The following is a 16,661-nucleotide window of genomic DNA, read 5'->3' on the forward strand; positions in this document are numbered from 1 at the left end:
TTAGACATTAATCCAACAGAAACAAAGTGAAATGGTTCGAGAAGTGCAAGAAGAAGCACTTCGGGAAATGTAGCGAGGAAGTGACTTGCTACAAGTGTGGGAAGACCGGACATTATGCCAACGAGTGCAACACCATCAAAAGGGAGTGTTATGAATGCCGTGAAGAAGGGCATGTTGCTAAGGATTGCCCGAAGAAGAAAGAGGCGGCAAGACCAAACATTCCACCAAAACCGAAGGCAAGAGCGTTCCATATGATCCTTGACGAAGAATATTGTCAAAACTAGAAATTTTTGTGCCTTGTAGCCAACACTTAAACCAAATTATGAATCAAAGAAATAAGAGCATGTATGATGCATACTCTATGACAACAAAATTTCAATCAAACACCCCATGCAAGCATTTCAAGTAGTCATTAAGCAATTGGAAACCCTAGAAGTTCTTGTTTAAGTCCATTTTGGACTAGGACTTCCTTATTGGGCCCAATGGACCAATAAGCTTTCAATTTGACTATCTTGGGCTTAGAACTCTTAAATGGGCTCTAATTGGACCCACTTCCATTTATTTCAATATTTTGGGCCATATTGGGCCTAGAATGAAATAAATTAATTATATGAACCATTTTGGGCCATAATTAACCTAATTTAGCCCTAATAGGTCATAAAAATTATACTTTGATTTAATTGAGTCAAACATCATTTAACTTAACTATAATATGGGCTTAGGGGCAAAAAGCCCAAAAATCTCCTCTTTCCCCTCTCCATTCTCGGCCCAAGCCCACAAAGAGGAAGAGTTGAGTTTGTTGGGTGCCACCTCACTTTTACATCAAGGATCTCCATGCAACACTCATGCTTCCATGCAACCATCTTATGAATTCTCTCTTTTCTCCCTTCTCTTTCTTCTCTCGGCCGAATCCAAGCACACACACACCCACATTTCACTCTCCATTCTCTCAAGAAAAACTCTCTCATATCTCCTCCATATTTTCGAGATCTAAGAAGTATTCAAGGGGATTCTTACACAAAAATCATCATCTAAGGTAAGTTGATGTTAGATCCATAAGCTAGTTATTTAATTCCATTCAAGAATCACCTCTTCATCCTTTCAAACTTATGATTTAGCACCTTAGAAGCATCTAAGTTCGAGATCTTCCAAGGAGGGTTGCTAAGGCCGAATTTTCTTCTCATTTTTCTTCCAAAACCGAAACCACACCCAAGGTGAGCTTCATACCCCCTCTTTTTCGGTTTTTATAAGTTTTTGTGGGGGAGAATACAAGAAAATGTGTAGATCTATGAGTAAATGTATGCCTTGTGTGATTTATATGCTTATATGTATGATCTTATGTGATTTGTGATGAATATGTTAGCCAAAAGAACCCAAAAACCGAGATCTACACTATGAGGAATGAAACAAATATAACTTATACCATTTCACACTAATCAAGTCTAGAAAAATAGTTTAGTTGGTTAGAATGAACATTTTTGGACTTAAGACCCATTTTTAGGCTCAAAATGTCAAAAATACAAAACTAAGGGGTTCAAAACGACAAATGATAATTTCTGAAGGTTGAAATGAGTCTAAACAATTTCTAATATATATTTTTTGAATATCAAAACTTTTGAAGGGCTAAAAATGTAAATTTTGAACATAATGGGATAAAATGGGCTTTTCGGCCCAATAAAGCCCCCAATTTACGAGATTTTTGAAATTCAGGGGCTGAAAATGCACATTTCTGTAAAACAGGGGATTACAAGTATACTAAAACCATTTCAAAGGCCAAAAATGCTTTTCAAATTAAAAAGGGACCAAAAATGCAAAATTTTTCCATTTTGGGCCAAAATTGTAAGAGTTGCGAAATGGGGGTTTCAACCGAGAAAATTTCATTTTTGAAGGGCTTAAGCTGTTTATCAAGTAAATTTGGGCTGAAAATGTCTTTTCAACAAATTTTGATACTAAAGTGTCAAGAAAAATGGTTTAAGGACTAAAAAGGAAATTCTTTTACATAAATGGTTAAAAGTGTAAATTTTATCCAAGAAGGGGCATAATTGCCCTCGGACGTTTCCGCCGTTTGGTTCGGGGGTGTGACAGGTTGGTATCAGAGCTCTGTTTATAGTGAACTAGCATATCTAACCACATCTTGATATGCAACTCTAAACCAAAAGAGGGACCAAAACAACTCTGAACAAAACAAGTAAAAAATAACAATAAAACACTCTTGCTTGTATTAGGAACAAGAACCTAACACCGAACCAAACAAGATAATGCAAGTATCTCGGTTAATCCAGGACTGTTCTTAGGTGTATTAAGGAGTGGGTGTAGCCTGATCAACTACATTCCCTCCAAGGTATAACTATCACACGTCCTGAGGAGATCGTGATAGCTAGGGAACCTAAAAACATACCCCTTTATCACCAAAAAGAGAACCTCTGTTTAGTCTATACCATAGTTGTAGAGTTATAGGAGTAACGATAATTCATACCTTCCCCCAGTCTTCATGGAAGGAGAGCAGCAGGGTATCCAGTTTCATCAAGTCCTAGTGGCTCACGGGATGCTTGAAGATGAACCCGAAGAGAATCAAGAGGGAGCACACGGCGTCGGACCTGACGAATACACGGACACAGACTATGAGTTCGAGGAGACTGATGAGGATATAGAGGAAGGACAAGACTCGGACGAAGATCACATCACGTCGTTTGTTAGCGAGGTGCAGCAGGACCACCCCGCCCCACCAGTGATCCCCGCAAGGGAGAATCGCTCCCCTGAAGCTGAGATTGCCGCCCTGCGGCAACAGTTGTTCGCCATGGAAGCACGTGCAGTGCGAGCTGAGCATGAGAGGGATGAGGTCATTGGAGACATGGCGAAGATGGCTCAGTTGTTGGCTCAACACTTCGGCATATGATTTCACCCCCCCTTAGGATACTCCGTGGAGTAATAGGAATAGCAGTATCAGTCTTTAGCACTATGTCATTAGGATCTATGCTATGTAACCTGACTCTATGTTTAAGTGACTACACTACTCATAGAGCCGTTATGCGGTCGAACTAATATCACTCATGTATGCTCTTTTCGAGCAAAATTTTCATGTATCAAATGCGGATAATATTAGTGAACTTTTATGTGTTTTATTATGACATTATAATCTGCTATGTGTTGCGAATCCATGATTGTATGCTAATTTGTAAAAGTACTTAACTTCGTACCATGCACCTAGTCGGTAGGATCACAACCTCACAGAAACCACATACACTCAACATCTTTCCGTTTCATGACAGAAAGATGCCTTGCCAACCTACTCGCGGAAACCCTGGACCAACCCCAACCGAAGTTGACTCCACTGCATTCCAGGCAGCCGTATCTGCTGCGGTCACCGCAGCAATGGCACAAATTCACAAAGGGAACAATGGAGGAGGCAACGGACAAGGGGACGGGAGTTCGAACAACGGAATGAATCAAGGACCCACCAAAACATGTACCTACAAGCACTTCACAAACGCCAAACCACGAACCTTTAATGGCACTGGAGGAGTGATCACCCTAAAACGATGGATCGAAAAGGTGGAATCGGTGTTCGAGATATGTGATTGCCCTGAAGAGATGAATGTGAAGTTTGCTGCATGCACTTTTGTTGACCAAGCGCTCACTTGGTGGAACGGACACATGGAAGCCATGACACTCCCCGTAGCCAATTCCATGCCATGGATAGAAATGAAAGAAATGCTGATGGCCGAATACATCCCTCGTGGTGAAATTCAGAAAATGGAGCAAGAGCTGTTGAACCTCACTGTCCGAAATGCTGATATAGATGCCTACATATCAAGGTTTAGCGAACTATCTCTGTTATGTCCTGGCATGATCACCTCGGAAGGAAATAAGATCAAGAAATTCATCTGGGGACTAACCTCTCCGATCCAAGGAAACGTGATAGCTGCAAATCCCGAAACTTTCGACAGCGCCAAGAGATTGGCCAAGAAGCTGCATGACCACAACAACTAGAAGGGTGAGAAGCCAGCGGAGGCGGAAGCCAAGAAGGAAAGTGATGGCAAGAAGGGGAAGAACAACAAGAGAAAGGGGCGTCAAGGCTTCGAGACTTCCAAGAAGCAGCAGACAGTGGCGGTTAATGCTGCCACCGCACAAGTTCCGGCCACACCACATGCTCCAACCTCAGCTGTTCCAAATACTCCTAGACCTTATTCTGGTAATCTTCCCAAGTGCAACAAGTGTGGTTTCCATCACAATGGAGAATGCAAGGAGCTACAGTGCACCAGTTGCAATCGGAAGGGGCACACGGCAAGGTACTGCAGGACTTACCCTCCCTAGAATCAACAACAGGGAAGCAACAACAACAACAACCGCAACAACAACAACATCAACACCGGCGGCAACAATGCAGGACCTAGCCACACTTGCTATGGGTGTGGAAGGACTGGGCATTTCCATCGAGATTTCCCTAACAACAACAATCCTGAAAATGGAGGAACAGGAATGGTACTGACCATGGGTCAGGGGGAGGCAATTCAGGATCCCGCTGTTGTTACCGGTACGTTTCCCCTAAACCACACTTATGCATGCATCCTATTTGACACCGGAGCAGAGCGAAGTTTTGTGAGCAATAAGTTTAAACATTTGTTAAAACAACAACTCCAGAAGCTCAATGAAACCTTTATGGTGGAAATGGCCAATGGGAAAACCGAATCCACTGGGGAAATCTACACAGGATGTACCCTAACCTTAAATCAACACGTCTTTCGAATAGACTTAATGCCTGTTTCCATTAGGAGTTTCGATGTGATTATTGGCATGGGCTGGTTAAGCCCCCACCATGCTCAAATTATGTGTCACGAGAAGGCCGTTCGCCTTCACCTTCCCAATCACGAAACCCTAGTTATTTACGGAGACAAACCTAGCACGAACTTTCGTCTCATCTCGTGCGTCCAGGCACAGAAGCACCTACGAAAGAAAGATTTGACGTTCTTGGCTCACATAGTGGATAAAACCAAGGAGGAGGTTAACATTCAAGACATTCCAATAGCAGATGAATTCCCAGACGTATTTCCTGAAGATCTTCCTGGAGTACCCCCAGAGAGACAAGTTGAGTTCCGAATTGACCTCGTTCCAGGAGCAACCCCTCTCGCTAAATCGCCTTACCGGCTAGCTCCTGCTGAAATGCAGGAATTGTCCAGCCAACTCAGCGAACTCCTGTGCAAGGGATTCATCCGACCCAACTACTCGCCATGGGGAGCTCCGGTCCTCTTTGTCAAAAAGAAGGACGGATCTTTTAGAATGTGCATCGATTACATGGAGTTAAATAAACTCACTGTCAAAAATCGCTATCCACTCCCACGAATCGACGATCTATTTGACCAGCTCCAAGGAGCTAGTTACTTCTCTAAGATAGATCTACGATCCGGGTACCATCAACTCAAGGTCCAGGAAGAGGATATTCCTAAAACCGCTTTCCGAACTCGTTACGGACATTATGAATTTGTCGTATTGCCCTTCGGTCTAACAAATGCCCCTACCGCATTTATGGACCTGATGAACCGAATCTGTCGACCATTCCTCGACAAATTTGTCATTGTCTTCATTGATGACATTCTCGTCTATTCCCGAAGCGAGGAAGAGCATGGCCAACATCTTCGACAAATCCTAGAAACCATGCGAACGGAAAAGCTATAAGCAAAACTCTCCAAGTGTGAGTTCTGGCTCCGCTGCGTGAACTTCCTAGGTCATGTTGTTAGTCAAGAAGGAATTCATGTGGATCCTTCTAAGGTCAAATCCGTTGAAGGATGGGCAGTCCCGACAACACCCACATAAATTCGTCAATTCTTAGGCCTAGCAGGCTACTATAGGAGGTTCATTCAAAACTTCTCTAAGATCGCCAAGCCACTTACCTCGCTTACACCAAAAAGGCGTACCTTTCAAATGGACGGACAAACAAGAAGTTGCATTCCGATCCCTAAAGCAAATGCTCTACAGTGCCCCGGTACTATCTCTACCAGACGGAACGGAAGATTTCGTGGTCTACTGTGACGCGTCAAATCAGGGTTTAGGTTGCGTTCTCATGCAGCGTGGAAGAGTGATAGCTTACGCATCCCGCCAACTAAAGACACACGAAGTGAATTATACGACCCATGACCTAGAACTGGGATCCGTGGTCTTTGCTCTAAAAATTTGGAGGCATTACCTCTATGGTACAAAGTGCACCATCTTCACAGACCACAAGAGTCTCCAACACATCTTGAATTAGAAAGAGCTGAATATGAGGCAACGAAGATGGGTTGAATTATTAAATGATTACGAGTGTGAAATCAAGTATCACCCGGGCAAGGCCAATGTGGTAGCTGATGCATTGAGCCGGAAGGAGTACTCTAATCGTCGTGCAAAAACTCTCTCAATAACCATCCAATCTCACCTAACCACTTAGATCGGGGTAGCCCAGTCAGATGCCATGAAGACGGAAAACAGAGCAAGCGAAGCATTACGCAGAATGGAGAAGAATCTAGAGGTAAGAGAGGACGGAGTATACTATTTCATGAACCGCATTTGGGTCCCTAAACTCGGAGGATTTAGGGAGGTAGTCATGAATGAAGCTCACAAGATGCGATACTCCATCCATCCCGGTTCAAACAAGATGTATTTGGATATTAAACAACATTATTGGTGGCTCAACATGAAGGCAGAAATTGCCATCTATGTCAGTAAATGCCTTACTTGTCCCAAAGTAAAGGTGGAGTACCAGAATCCCTCGGGGTTATTACAACAACCGGTGATCCCTGAGTGGAAATGGGAAGGGATTTCTATGGATTTTGTGACCAAGCTACCCAAGACATAGGATGGATTAGACACCATATGGGTAATAGTTGACCGACTGACGAAATCCGCTCAATTCCTGCCAATAAAAGAATCCTACAAGATGGAGAGACTGACAAGATTATACATTCGAGAAATCGTGAGACTTCATGGAGTACCAGTGTCTATTATCTCGGATAGAGACAGTAGATTCACTTCACATTTTTGGCAATCACTTCAGAAAGCACTTGGAACCCATCTCGACATGAGCATCGCTTATCACCCACAAACGGACGGTCAAAGCGAACGAACCATTCAGACGCTCGAAGACATGCTTCGCGCATGTGTGATAGACTTTGGGAAGTCTTGGGACACCTAGTTACCTTTAGTTGAATTCTCGTATAACAACAGTTACCATTCGAGCATCAAAGTCGCTCCTTTCGAAGAACTATATGGACGTAAGTGTAGATCACCATTGTGTTAGGCTGAGGTGGGCGACACCCAGCTAGCAAAGGAACTGGCATCGGACAAGGCGTTAACGGGACCGGAGATCATTTGTGAAACCACGGAAAAGATAGTCCAAATCAGAGCTCGATTACAAGCATCGCGCGACCGACAAAAGAGCTACGCTGATAAACGACGAAAGCCCTTAGAGTTTCAGGTCGGGGATCGAGTGTTGTTAAAAGTTTCACCTTGGAAAGGGGTCATTCGTTTCGGAAAACAGGGAAAGCTGAACCCACGATACATTGGACCCTTCGAGATCGTTGCCCGAATAGGTCTAGTGGCGTACAAACTGCAGCTACCCGCGGGGCTAAACAGTGTACACCCCGTGTTCCATGTCTCCAATCTAAAGAAGTGCCTATCAGATGAAACACTCGTCATTCCCCTTGACGAGATTGAAATCAACGAGAATCTCCTGTTTGTTGAAGAACCGGTTGAAATCATCGACAGGGAGGTGAAGCGTGCTAAGCAAAGTCGCATCCCGATCGTGAAAGTACGGTGGAACGTGAAGCGTGGGCCATAATTCACGTGGGAACGCGAAGACCAAATGAAGCAAAAGTACCCTCACCTATTCTAGCATTCTCAAATCTAGCTTTCAAAAGAATTTCGGGACGAAATTCCCTCTAACAGAGGGATGATGTCACAACTAGAAATTTTTGTGCCTTGTAACCAACACTTAAACCAAATTATGAATCAAAGACATAAGAGCATGTATGATGCATACTCTATGACAACAAAATTTCAATCAAACACCCCATGCAAGCATTTCAAGTAGTCATTAAGCAATTGGAAACCCTAGAAGTTCTTGTTTAAGTCCATTTTGGACTAGGACTTCCTTATTGGGCCCAATGGACCAATAAGCTTCCAATTTGACTATCTTGGGCTTAGAACTCTTAAATGGGCTCTAATTGGACCCACTTCCAATTATTTCAATATTTTGGGCCATATTGGGGGCTAGAATGAAATAAATTAATTATATGAACCATTTTGGGCCATAATTAACCTAATTTAGCCCTAATAGGTCATAAAAATTATACTTTGATTTAATTGAGTCAAATATCATCTAACTTAACTATAATATGGTCTTAGGGGCAAAAAGCCCAAAAATCTCCTCTTTCCCCTCTCCATTCTCGGCCTAAGCCCACAAAGAGGAAGAGTTGACTTTGTTGGGTGCCACCTCACTTTTACATCAAGGATCTCCATGCAACACTCATACTTCCATGCAACCATCTTATCAATTCTCTCTCTTCTCCTTCTCTTTCTTCTCTCGGCCGAATCCAAGCACACACACACCCACATTTCACTCTCCATTCTCTCAAGAAAAACTCTCTCATATCTCTTCCATATTTTCGAGATCTAAGAAGTATTCAAGGGGATTCTTACACAAAAATTATCATCTAAGGTAAGTTGATGTTAGATCCATAAGCTAGTTATTTCATTCCATTCAAGAATACCTCTTAATCCATTCAAACTTATGACTTAGCACCTTAGAAGCATCTAAGTTTGATATCTTCCAAGGAGGGTTGCTAAGGCCGAATTTTCTTCTCATTTTTCTTCCAAAACCGAAACCACACCCAAGGTGAGCTTCATACCCCCTCTTTTTCGGTTTTTCTAAGTTTTTGTAGGGGAGAATACAAGCAAATGTGTAGATCTATGAGTAAATGTATGCCTTGTGTGATTTATATGCTTATATGTATGATCTTTTGTGATTTGTGATGAATATGTTAGCCAAAAGAGCCCAAAAATCGAGATCTACACTATGAGGAATGAAAAAAATATAGCATATACCATTTCACACTAATCAAGTCTAGAAAAATAGTTTAGTTGGTTAGAATGAACATTTTTGGACTTAAGACCCATTTTTAGGCTCAAAATGTCAAAAATACAAAACTAAGGGGTTCAAAACGACAAATGATAATTTCTGAAGGTTGAAATGAGTCTAAACAATTTCTAATATATATTTTTTGAATATCAAAACTTTTGAAGGGCTAAAAATGTAAAATTTGAACATAATGGGCTAAAATGGGCTTTTCGGCCTAATAAAGCCCCCAATTTGCGAGATTTTTGAAATTGAGGGGTTGAAAATGCACATTTCTATAAAACAGGGGATTACAAGTATACTAAAACCATTTCAAAGGCCAAAAATGCTTTTCAAATTAAAAAGGGACCAAAAATGCAAAATTTTTCCATTTTGGGCCAAAATTGTAAGAGTTGCGAAAATGGGGGTTTCAACCGAGAAAATTTCATTTTTGAAGGGCTTAAGCTGTTTATCAAGTAAATTTGGGCTGAAAATGTCTTTTCAACAAATTTTGATACTAAAGTGTCAAGAAAAATGGTTTAAGGACTAAAAAGGAAATTCTTTTACATAAATGGTTAAAAGTGTAAATTTTATCCAAGAAGGGGCATAAAAAGGTAAACTCTAATGTGTAAAACAATAAATCCCTTAAGATAAAATACGAGTACCATGGCTACCGGCGAAACGTAAAAGCAAATACACTTTCAACACCAATATCGTTACCAAACGAATTGATTCGGTCTCGAATCAATAACGAATCAAAAATCAATAAACACGCGAAAATTTACGAGAAGTCAATATTCAATCTTTGGGCTTGAAAGTTTCAAATCGTGCTTGTTGGGCCTAGCTAGCCCAATGACATGATCTTCAGGCCCGAAGGGAAGGCGCTTACATGTTATTGGGCCTTCTATGACCTAATTCCGTGTAAAAGGACTTTCAATAGCTTTATTGTGTTGTTGGTCCCCAAGGGACCACTGGTACTGCTAGCAAAGTCGAGAAGTCAAATGCGAGTCGGGCCAAGTGCCTTTCGCATTCATGATAGCCTTGAACGACTTAGGGAAATAACGGGGGCTTCGTACCCTCCTTTCTCCTCGGTTGTGGGGCTATGAGAAGTCAGGGTGGTTGGATTAAGTGAGTAGTACGGACGATGCCTAAGGGATCATTTGTATTTGGTAGTTGTAAACTAGTCATTTTCATTAATGCATGATTATAACGACTCACAACCCATAATTAATCCAATGTCACCTGGAATTATCGAAAACAAATGTCGTATCGGTATAACAATAAATAAGACACGTAATTTGATGTATTAGGAAAACATCGGGTTTTCCTGGGGAAATTCAACACTTTCACCTATGTGATGTATACAAAGTCTAACAATTATTGACGTTTACAAAAGTCAACAAGCATAGTTACGGATCTTCACACTTTTTCTTATATACAATACTCTTTTCAGAAAATATCAGATTTTCTGGTGGTTTTCAAAGTTATAAAAATCATTTCTTTTCAAACATTACTTATGAACTCACCAACATTTCATATGTTGACGTTTTTCCAAAATACTTGTATTATCAGGTAACAGGTAAATTGAAGAAAATGTATCCGGTGATGTCATGATGTTTTGTTTAAATAGTATTGAACGGATTATGTTTTGGAAATGTAATGTTTTAAAACAATGTACTGAATGTAAACAATATCGGATGTAATATTTCAATGCATGGTGATGAATGATGTTATGATTCATGTATAATCATTGTGATGGTATTCAATTAAGTCACAATAGCCCTCGGACGTTTCCGCCGTCTGGTTCGGGGGTGTGACAAAGATGGAAATGAAAGGGATCAGGAATGAGGATCTATGAAGTAGTCGTGTAAATAGTACCATGTGGTGTAGCCTATTAGAGGCATAGGATAGGTTGAACTTGAACACCTATGTAATCGTTTCAAGGAATAATATAAAACCTTCGTTTTGTTATCTAATGTGTCAAGTTGTTATGTGATTTTCTTGTATGGTGACTTGGGTGAACTGCAAGACAATACTTGGGACGAGTATGTGTAGGTGTGAAAGATAGTAAAGGCCTATACTACCCGAAGCAGAAGACTCACGCTTGGATCAGGGAAAGTCACAAGGTTACCTAGAAGCTTGTAATTGATATCGTTTTATTCAAATATATCGTTACCATCATTTCGGTAATGACTAAGAGGATGATTGTTATTTCGACCCTAGTGGTCATATCGAATTGAGTCCGACTACGATAAGTATGTTACGTGGTTCAGAGAACGAAGTTTGATGTAGCATCTGACTTAAGTTGGAATATTGAAATAGAAGATAATCAAAGCGATCGGTAGAGGTATCGCGATAGTTGCTTGTAGCTAGAAATGCTACCTTTTAAGATGTGATTAGAACATGGAGAAATGTATAGTCTGTTCTGGAAGACTCTAAGAGACCTGAGTCTAAGCATGGGAACATACGATGATAAGTCATTAGAGTTTGACACATCGGTCCATTTTAGTAATAAAATAAATTATCTTAAGTTTTTTAAGAAGAAGCAGTCTCCAGTAAGGATTGAGATTGTGACTTGAAGGTCATAATTTGGAGTTTAATGTGAGATAGGGAGCAAGTGCAGGATCAAGCACCACCTGCAATCAGGAAGTCTTAGAGTTAGATATCCGTTTGAAGAAACATCAAAGTTATGGTTATTACTTAGGATAAAGAGACAACGTATGGAGTGATCATGTGAGCCTTGTTTCGTTGATGATTTTGGGACGTAATCATTCTAAGGGGAGATAATTGTAACGCCCGTAGATCCAGGCTAGTCAATCTAGAGATAATACGGGTCGAAAATGAATTTTTGACAAAAGATTATTTAGAATACATAATCTTAACCAAGTTGTAGAATACGTCTCAAGGGAGTCGTACATATAAAGAAAGTTGAAATCCGAGTTATAACGAAGAAGTTATGGTCCGTCGAAGTTTTACGGCAACACCGGCACGACACCGGGAGACGTAAATAGTGAATTTATGAAATATGACATTTTAGCCATAAAAATCTAAACAAAAGTTGTAGTATATGTTAAACCAAGAACATACAAAAAACGAACGCCCAAATCTGACTTCGTATGAGGAAGTTATGAATTTTCTTAGAATTGGCTTAACAGTGCACAACCTGAAACTTGAATTTTAGATCGAGCGGTTTTTGGCCTATGCGGCCTAAATGAGAATTGAAGATTTCATTAATAGGGATTCAATGGTAAAAAGACAGACAAAAACAGAGTCCGTATGTAGAAGTTATGAATTTTACGCGGACATTTAACAGTATAATCTCCTCGTATTGTTAAATTTAAGATCGGTCGAGAATTTGCCGACTGAGTCAAAATGAAAGTTGTGGATCTTATTTTTACCTATGCGTGGATATAAAGAACGTCAAAAACGGAGGTCGTATGTGAAAGTTACGGATTTTAGAAGTCGGAAGTGTGTTATGCGAAAATGGGTGATGTGGCACAATCTTGGCCATTGCTTTCTCCCCAAGTCTTGCCACTAGATGGAGACATGTGGCACCAAGTTCAGCCATTTTTCACCCTACAAATAGAACCTCTCCCACCCTCATTTTCTTCACACCTTTCCCATTTTTTCTTCTCTTTACTGTCTCCCTAGAACCTCTCTCTAGCCCCGAAACCCCCCGAAAAGCCTAGGGAATCTCCCTAGCACGAGGCGGAAGCCCCAGAGTGCTCGACGGCTCCGAGATGAAGAGCTTTTCGGCTCGGGAACGTTGCTCCAAGCAAAGCCCAGTTTTCTATAAAACCCGCTTTAAGTGAGCTACACCTACGCTATTTTTAATATATCTGTTATTTAATTATAGTAACATTATTAGGAACTTATAATAAGTACTTTGGCTATTATTATGGGTTATATAAGTATTTTTAACGCTTATATAATAGTAATAATAGCTAGACTATTAATTAGTCTCGACGAATAATATACTAAACTCTAGTGGTAATAATACTAGGTTTCGTCGAAGGAAATTATTTTTAAGAAGCGAAGCGCTGTCTGAGTTCGGAATCACCACTTTTTCAAGTGAGTGCATGGTCCCTTTCATCTTACACATACATATGAAGTATTTAATATAAATTACGTGCTATGTGTGCATATTGTCTTAATACTTGCCGTCTATGTTGGGTGAAATATTTTTATACACGTTTTAAATTATTTAAACTGTATATGTATTTTATATCTACAAAATGTGTTGGGTAAAACATAGGTAGATGTAATAGTTGCTGTGTGACCAAATAAAATAATGAGAGGCTTCGATATAGATGTTATTGATGATCCAGTCATCTAGCGGAGTATAGATGACGACCACAGACTAATTTAGGCAGTCCAGTGGAACGCTAGCAGGCTCGCAACCTGTTGGTGTTTATTTGAACCGTGTGCTCACCAGCAGTACTCCATCCCCCACATGGTTGCCTTATTTGACATGAATTTCCGAGGAACCCCCGAAACATGTGTTGTCACCCCGATGAAAGTCCCTTAGATTGGGTCCCTTGTGTTAGATGTTTGAGGGACGTAAAGTGAGGATAACGGGAACGAGTAATCGGGTTTGTTTGGTTTGATAACGTTAATAAACTTATTTATTGTGGGTTGAAAACCCTATGTACTCACCAGGTTTCCCAACCTGACCCACTTAGTTTATTTATATCAAAGGTGTTGATATGAAGTCACATTACACTAAGAGATTACGGAGAGTGATAATGAATGTAAGTTCTGTTTATGCTTATGTTTCTGTATTGACAGTGACATCCCAAATGTTTTAAAATGAATAAAAATACTTTTCTTCGGAAATGATTTGATAATGTATTTATCATGTTTTACTGGGAACAAATTCCGCAACATTTTTATTAATAGAGGTACTCTGATTTTTATAAAGCATAAACAAAATCGGTCTTTTCTGGGCGTGAAAATGAGGATGTCACAGTTGGTATCAGAGCATTAGTTTAAGAAAACTAGGAATATGGATTTATTTCTAGACTTAAACTTAGAATGCTAAGCAAGGATTGTGAGGAGTGTGTCTAATAAAATTTAGGTAAAGCACCTGAATAGACACAAGCACTAGCTAATTTAAGGAAAATGTCTAACATGCTTTTATGTGCTAAAAGATTTATGATATGCATTATATGATCATATCTATGGTCTGTTGCCGACCGGATTTAGAAACTTTATGTGTTCATATTTCTAAACGTTTAATTACGATATTAGAACTAGCATATAACTTTTCGGAGAAATAGGGAGAATTACACGTCGATCGTAAATAAAATCTTTCCTATCTTAATTCTCGTCATTGCACACCGAACGTCTGATTTGGTATATAGATCGAAATGGAAAGAACCCGTAGTGGAGCCGGGAATGCAAATGGGAACATGAATCAACTACCAGTGATTGAACAAATACCTGCCGTAGCAGATGCTCCTGAGCCAATTACAATGGTCGGAGTACAAGCCATGATACGGGCTATGTTGGCTGAACAACGGGAAGAGATGAGGTAAATGTTGCATGAAAATAGGGACGAACCTACAATGCCAGTTAAACAGCCTGAATTGAACAATGGACAGTCAGAAGGAGGGAAGTATAGTGGGACCGTTGGTCAAGCCAACTCACCAATAGTACGACAAAACAACCAGTATGAAGGAGTCGAGAGGAATAGATTAAAAATGACATAAAATGCCCACTTTTATTAAAAAAAGCCATTTTGGCCCAACAAAATTAAAATCGACAATAAAGGCCCACTTTTTGTCAAAATTGACATTTTTGGCCTATTAAGGCTGAGAATTTACGATCAAAGCCCATTTTTGTTAAAAATGACATTTTAGGCCCAATAAAACCATGTTTTGTCAAATAAAGCCCATTTTATGAAAAATGGCACTTCTGGCCCATAAAATCGTGAATTTCCAAGTAAATCCCATTTTTCTGAAAAATGACACTTTTGGCCCGTAAAATTGTAAGTTTTTCAAATAAGGCCTATTTTATCAAAAATGACATTTTTAGCCCATAAAATCCTGAATTTCCAAATAAAACCTATTTTTATGTAAATTTACACTTTAGGCCCATAATAACTGTGAGTTGTCAAGTAAGGCCCATTTTTAGGAAAGTTTACACTTTTGGCCCATAAAACCGTGAGTTGTGAAGTTAGGCCATTAAAAACCGAAAATGGCACTAAATGCGCATATTTTTTTATCTTTATTGTCAAGAATGGTCCTTTTATGTACATTCTTTGGATTTTCTAGTAACTTTTTCATGTTTAATCTTTTCAACATTTTACAAAGTTACTTCTAATAGTTTTTTTTACAAATATCACCAATACTTGGAAGATATTTCGAATATTTTGACTGTTTAACAAGTTTTCATGACATATTAACACCATATAACATGAAAATATACACATACATGCATAATACTTAAGATTAACACAAAACTAATTTGTATTCTCCCCAAAACATAGTAAAACTCGAAAACAAGGGGATATGAAGCTCACCTTGATGTTAGATCGGTTTTGAAGGGAAGAATAGAGGTGTTTTCGGCCTTAGCTAACTCTTTTAAGAAGATTTTTGAAACTTGATGGTTCTAGGAAGCTAAAACACAAAATGAAGTGCTTATGAGTGAGAATGATAACTTCAAATGGAAACAAATCATTTGAGAGTGATAATAACTTACTTAGTGGTGATCTTTGATGAAGAATTCTTGAAGTACACACACAAACTCATGAAAATTTGATGGGATGAATGGAAGAGTTTTCTTGTTCTAAAGAGGGAGAGAATTTGAATAAATTTGAAGTGGAGAGTGAAGAGTGATAGGGTCTTCGACCGAGAGTTGAAGGAGAGAAGAGAGAAGAAAGGTTAAGGTCCTTGCTTAATGGTTAATTACTTATTGGCCTAGATATTTGATGGACATATTGGATGGATGTCCTCCATGCAAAAATTATGCGTCACCATTAGAATTAATACAACATTTTTTTAACATATATAGGGCCGAGAATTATGAGAGAGGAAGAGAAAAAGAAATATTGGGCTTGAATTGGATAGCAACCGAGATCATATAGCTCAATAAGAAATCTTTTGGCCCACTAGGCCCACATACAAGTTTATAGCCTAAAAGAGTAAAAGAAATGGGGTTTCGGCCCAATATGATTAAATAAGTGGGTTTTCGGCCCATAGAGACAAAGTGAGTGGCTTTCGGCCCAATATGGCCCATGAAGAGTCTTATGGCCCCAAATACTCTTTTTTAATGAATGTGGGTCCAACTAGGGCCCAAATGTGGATTCTTGGCCCAAAAGAACCAAGTTGAGGGATTATTGGCCCATTAGGCCCAATAAGTGAATCCTATTCCAATAAGAGGTTCGAACCGGAAAGTTAGGGTTTCAAGCCCAAAGTTGAGTGAATACATCATATTGAATGAGGTTTAGAGCTTTCACAAGTGAGTTTTGACTTGAATTTCCATTTTCGAATGAACCACTTGCATTATATCAATATTAGGGTTACAAGATATGCTTAGAGTTATTTACACATGAACATAATTTCCTAGCCCAAAA

This window comes from Lactuca sativa, chromosome 7, assembly GCF_002870075.4.
Source record: "Lactuca sativa cultivar Salinas chromosome 7, Lsat_Salinas_v11, whole genome shotgun sequence".
In the NCBI taxonomy this organism is placed as follows: domain Eukaryota; kingdom Viridiplantae; phylum Streptophyta; class Magnoliopsida; order Asterales; family Asteraceae; genus Lactuca; species Lactuca sativa.